At 35.8% G+C, this 6079-nt stretch overlaps 1 long non-coding RNA gene across 5 annotated transcripts in view; it reads left to right on the forward strand.

Annotated features, from left to right (window-relative positions):
- The window catches only part of LOC125320063, a 111105-nt gene that overhangs the window by 79436 nt on the left and 25590 nt on the right, over positions 1-6079 (forward strand). The gene's annotated exons all lie outside the window — the stretch shown is intronic.

The raw sequence follows: 6079 nt of genomic DNA on the forward strand, positions 1-6079 counted from the left end.
TAATATCCCAGTCTAGACAGAAATTTTACAAGGAGGGTCAGAGTTTAGGGAGGTGGTCAAGGTGACTACTGAATATGATATGAATATCTTGGCAAAAAGACAGATTCCTTCTGAAATTTCTGTTCTGAAATTCCTCCATTCCTGGGGGATTCCCAATAAGAATTAATATTTTTAAAATAATGGTGCATAACATTTTTGCTCTTTTTTTGTTGTTTTTATTGGTTTTTTTTTTTTGTTTACTACTGAGAGCAGTGCTGTTAGCCTTTTCTTACTTGCTGTATTTCTATTTTAAAATACAGCTATCTATATGCATTTATATTGATGGACAGCATCTTGATAACAGGCAACTCTTTCCCCCAAGATCAATGGTGACAGATTTCTGTAATCTAGATTCACACACCTATTACTAAAGCCCCAAATTTAGTTAAGAATTGCTATTTTACACTGAGTACCTAATCCAAAATTATCAAAAATGTAAACAAGCAAATGCTTCTTTGAAGAAGGAAAAATAACAATTCTACCAAGTAGGAAAAAATCTTCAAATTTTCCATCACAACAAATATGCTTTTTTTTAAAAAATATTTTAGGGGATATTTTATATAATTACTAGACATTCTGGTGAGAGCACAAGTCCATGATTTTTTAACATAAAGATTATTTCTTCACTTTTTCAAGCTATATTTTGTACTAGTTTGTTGGTTTTGCTTTTTTTTCCAGCTGTGAGGTTGCTCTGAAGATTGAAAAGGAAAGCAAATATAAAAGTATGCAAGGGAAGTGCTACAGCAGGGGAATAAAGAAAAGCTGATGGATGGACACATACACACACACACACACACACACACACACACGGAAGACATTAAAAAAAAGAATGGTTGTAAAAAAAAGACTCAGAACTACGCATGCAGTATGTCAGTACAATGAAAAAAAGGGAAACCATAAGCATGACATATATAGTACAGCCTAAAAACTGCACACTAAATACTTGTTTTCTTCCCATATGGCATGTCTGCAGTCAGCAGATGAAATCCCAGTTGATAATTCTCCAGGCTTATTGCATAACAGGAACTCATTTGTTGATGAAAGCCAAGAAAAGATTAAACAGAGATTTTCAGGGTCAACCCACTTCACATCCATTCCGATTTGTTGTAATTTCAAATGCTTTCTTTCCAGATCTACAGCAAATAGCTACGGCTAAGCTTTAAACATGGTAAGGAATTAGACCAGTCGGTATCCTCCTATATTCAGGTCTTGAAGTACTCTCATACTTCCACTGAAATTGCAAGATTAAGAATGATAGTTTTGTAGACAGTAGATGAGTCTAAACAATTAAAAAGGAGATATCTGTTATGAACACTCAACTACCCGGCTAGCAAGGTATATGAAATATCTTTTACTCTAAAGGAAATTATCTTACTTTTCTGAAAATATTTGCAATAGATTAAACATATGTCTTCCTGATTCTAGTTCTGAAATACATGAAAAAATATTTTAATGTCTTAAGGGTAAAAATTTGTATGTATATAAACAAACTATGGAATTGAAGTCATTGATGTAGTCTATGCAAAACTAGTATCTGCTTTTGCATGTGAAGATGGGCAAAAATGCTTCTGTGAGTCATATAGCCTACAAAACCTTCTGTTTCAAAGCAAATGAAAGTAACTATGTTTTTCTGAATAGTTTCAGCCATAAAAAACCTACAGAAAGTCTTGGTAAGTGTTGAAGTTATTCATATCATCATCTTGGTTCTTGATTCACATGAAGAGCAGAACTGACTGATAGTATGACAGTCTAAAATATATACACATAAAATACAAATATATATATATGGTATCTTTATACATCTATATATGTATAAAACAGTTTTTCAAGGTTAGAGTTCTGATCATATTTACATATGACACATCTACATATCAAATATATATATAAATGAAGCTTCACAACAGTGTTAAATGTTGTAAGTGCCATATGCATATATATTCAAAACTCTGAGAGCTATTAAAATATATTTCTAAGCTTACTGTCCTCATTCTTATAGGGGTCAGTAGGAAAGTATCTTTTCAATAGGAGAAGGTCTGTTCTCTCACAATTATTATACACTTTAACCACAATGTATGAGAAATTACTAATTCAGACCCTACAAAGAGTGCGTGTTCTGGTTTTTGCTGTAAGATCCTCCAAGGTGTGTGTGTGAGAATTTGAACAATTTGAAGCTACTTACAACCATTCTTTTAGAAAGTCCTACAGAAAAAAAACATCTAACAGGCAAGCACCTGAAAAGCAAAGGGATATATTAGGAATTTGTCTCTTGAGATATGCTAGATTCATATCTGTCTTTCTGGAAACAGTGTCTGAATACTTGACCTGGAAAAGGGCCCTCCATTTCATGGATACTCTGCCTGATCAACATGATCTTCACAGCCTCCTCCCAATTGTTAAATGAAAAAATTCCATTAAAAAAATTTACACTACAAATATAAAATACTAAGCAATTGCCCAAGGAAGTTTCAATTAATTCATCAGTAGTTTCAGTAAAATAGTTTTCAGGCACACATTAAAAAGGACTGGAAGGGGCCATTACAAAAATTTGATGCATGTACTGGCACCTACTGTAGAAAGGGGAAGACAAACTTTTAGAAGGTTGTCCTAAGCTTTTATTTTATTAATATATCTACATAATTAATTTTGAGAAAGGGAGATTTAGATAAGATAGAGAGACAGATAGATAGATATGATTGCATTGTGTCTCTTTCATAGTATTTGAGTCACAGTCTTCACAAGTTTTCAATTTCAGCTACAAGAGCAATTTGTGGTTAAAGTAGGTTATAGTCCTTTCATATCAGCTACTGCAGGGAGGTCATAAGATAGAACTTGGATAGAACTTGGTGGTGTAGGAATCTTGCATTTCACTCCTGTCTCCATCATCTTAATGCACTGCACTCTGTATCAATCTCTTTGAAAATTAACTACATATTAGGTATCTCTTGTGATGTTTACAAACAGCTAGGTAGATATGAAAACCCTGGTGTTATTGAACTTCCTTGTTTTGTTAAAAGAGCAGTAGTAAAATGAAAGTTTTGAAATATATCACCCAGAAGAGGCATCGGAATATTTCCTTATTGGAAAGTGGAACACGTCATTAAAAAAAAAATTCTATTTTCTATATTCAGTCTTGCATTTTGCTTTCAAGATTACTTATCTTCTTGGATAATTTTTAATCCTCAAAAATATTACATGTGGGAGAAAAAACTACCACCTATGTGAAGGTATTAAGGCTTTACAGCTTCAATACTGAAAATCATTCCCATGATCCATCTTATATTTTATAACATTCATTTGCTTTACAAGCGTTTTTATGTCAAGGCTCCCTTGTACTGAGGGGTAAACTGTACACTTCACAGTGAAAACAGACAGATAACATTTTTTCTTATTGTTTTCTAGTCATTGCAGATGTAGAATTTAAACTATGTAATATCATTTATTTACACATAGATTCATAGAATAATTTACGTTGGAAAAGATCTCTAAGGTCATTGAGTCCAACCATTAACCCAGCACTACTTCCCCTCTAAAATCATAACTCCAAGGGTCACAACCCCACGTCTTTTGAGCACTTCCAGGGGTGTGACTCCAATACTTCCCTGGGAAGCCCATTCCAATGCCTAGTCAGCCTTTCAGTGTAGAAATTCTTCCAGATGTTCAACTTGAATCTCCTCTGGTGCAGTTTGAGGACATTGCCCCCTGTCCTGTTGCTAGGAAAAGAGGCTGACTCCCACCTGGATGCACCGTCCTTTCAGGTGGTTATGGAGAGTGATAAGGTCTCCCTGGAGCCTCCTCTTCTCCAGGCTAAACACCCCCAGCTCCCTCTCCCACTCCTCACAGGACTTGTGCTCCAGACCCTTCACCAGCTCTGTTGCCCTTCTCTGGCCATGCTCCAGCACCTCAATGTCCTTCTTGAACTGAGGGGCCTGGAACTGGGCACAGGATTCAAGGTGTGGCCTCACCAGTGCCAAGTACAGGGAAACAATCCCTGCCCTGGTCCGCACTATTGCTGGTACAAGCCAGGATTCCCATTGGCCTACATGTAAACTCCTAGAAAAAATCCATGAAGTCACACTTGAATTCAAGAAAATCCTTGGAACACAGCTGTTGTGAAACCTCTATTGCCCCAAACCAATTTAAAAATTTTTTTTGTTCTGTGTTTATTTTTAAATATCCTCTCCAGATTCCTATCAATCAAAACAAATAAATCTTGTCTCATTGCAAAGCAGAAAGACATTTTTACCCACTGCAGCCTAAAAGCAGAAGAGAACTGCAAATGGAAATAAGAGGTTAGGGCATCAGTTTTGAAGACTCTATTGAAATTAGAGTAGACAAAAAAGAATAAGCTTCTATGAGAGCTTTGAGTATATGTCTTCAAAATAAATCACTTACAGGAGCCATCTGGAGAAATTCTAGAGACCTCAGCTATTCAGAAGTAGCTAGATGGCGGATCAGTACATGAATAAAGTGACTGGTATCTTCTATCATGCACTGAAGAAAGGTACTCTTAAATATCTGTCAGTCTTAATTATTCATATCAATGTAAAATTCAAATTAGAAGCTCACATTAGAAATACTGAAGGACATTCACATGAATGATGTTATGGTACATCAGTCAGCTTAAGGAATACTTGTTTCGGAACCATGTTTATCTTTCTCAGGCATCTTCTATTTGGAGACTGGTTTTTTTGGTTCTTCCTTGTTAGCCAAACAGTAGCACTACAAAAACAAGTAAAATTTATGATGAAATAAATAAATAAATATATGAAATAACTAAAATTGCTGTGTTGCATTATACAAAAAATTTATCTAGCTTAGTAAGCAGAAAAATTTCTTTCTTGTCTTTCATGAGGGGGCTACTTATCTAGCCTCTTTCAGTCAAGAAAGTACTGTCTAGCTTGATATTTTATCTCAATGGCAAAGGTATGAAGGATCCTTTGGAAAATAAAGAAATATTTTGGACTGCTTTTTAAACACAATTTATCTAGAGATCACAGAGCTGGCTGTGATTTATTTGTTATAGGGATCACAGGTCAGCAGGAGAGCACAAGAAGAGCAGCACGTAGGAATTCCAGCCACTGCGAACACTGAGTTATCTTCATGGAGGGCCCAACTTAAACTTCTTAAATACAGTTTACACTTTCCAGCATTATCAGTAAATAAAATTCATTCAAATGAAGGGGAAAATAATATAGGGTGTATTTTACCAAAGTGAATAATAAATAGGCATTCTGAAATTACATTATTAAGCCAACCAACACAGAATAAATTTCAACGGTCTTTTGCATAATAGGCACTGTAAGTGTCTTTTACTGTGGACAGACATCCACTCCTTTTTGGTTAGCTTGTAACAGTAAAATTTATGTGCTGTACACAGCTGAATCCTGCTCAACCAAGTGCCTGCAGGCACTTAGATAAATGTAAGTTCAGGTTCCTCACACCTCAGCTTATACTGCAGTCAACTTTACTACAGAACCGTATGCTTCTGTTTAATGGGGTCAGTTGCCTTTGCTCTGACCAGCTGGCTCCAGAAACTGCACTCTGGTAGTAAACCCCTGTCTGCAAGACTTGTGGCTTTCCCTAAACACCAAGAGCCAAAATTTGAATTTATTTCCAATGTGTTTAGTGGAATGATAGATATTATGCACAGGTACTGTACATTTTCTGTCTGGTACAATCTGGCATGGAAGTGAAGGGAGAGGACAGCACAGAAGCAGAAATAACAATGAAGTAATTTTATTAAAGGTGAAGTGACAATGAATACTGGAAGTGACTGAAGTGAAAGCTGGTATGTCAGGCGGTTATGCAGGTACAACATGACAAGCACTCCTTCAGAAGCAGGATAAATCTCAGGTCAGGATCTCTGCCTTTTGTCTCTCGCATCTGAGACCTGGGCTTAAACTGCAACAGTAGTGCTTAGACGCATGATATCTATTTAAAGGGAAGAAGAATGCCCTTTACTAGATCTTTCAACATTTCAGTGTTGGGGCTTTCCTACTACTAACACAGCGTAATAAATCACATAGTAATACACCAAAAA

This window comes from Corvus hawaiiensis, chromosome Z (genome assembly GCF_020740725.1).
Source record: "Corvus hawaiiensis isolate bCorHaw1 chromosome Z, bCorHaw1.pri.cur, whole genome shotgun sequence".
Taxonomy (NCBI): Eukaryota; Metazoa; Chordata; class Aves; order Passeriformes; family Corvidae; genus Corvus; species Corvus hawaiiensis.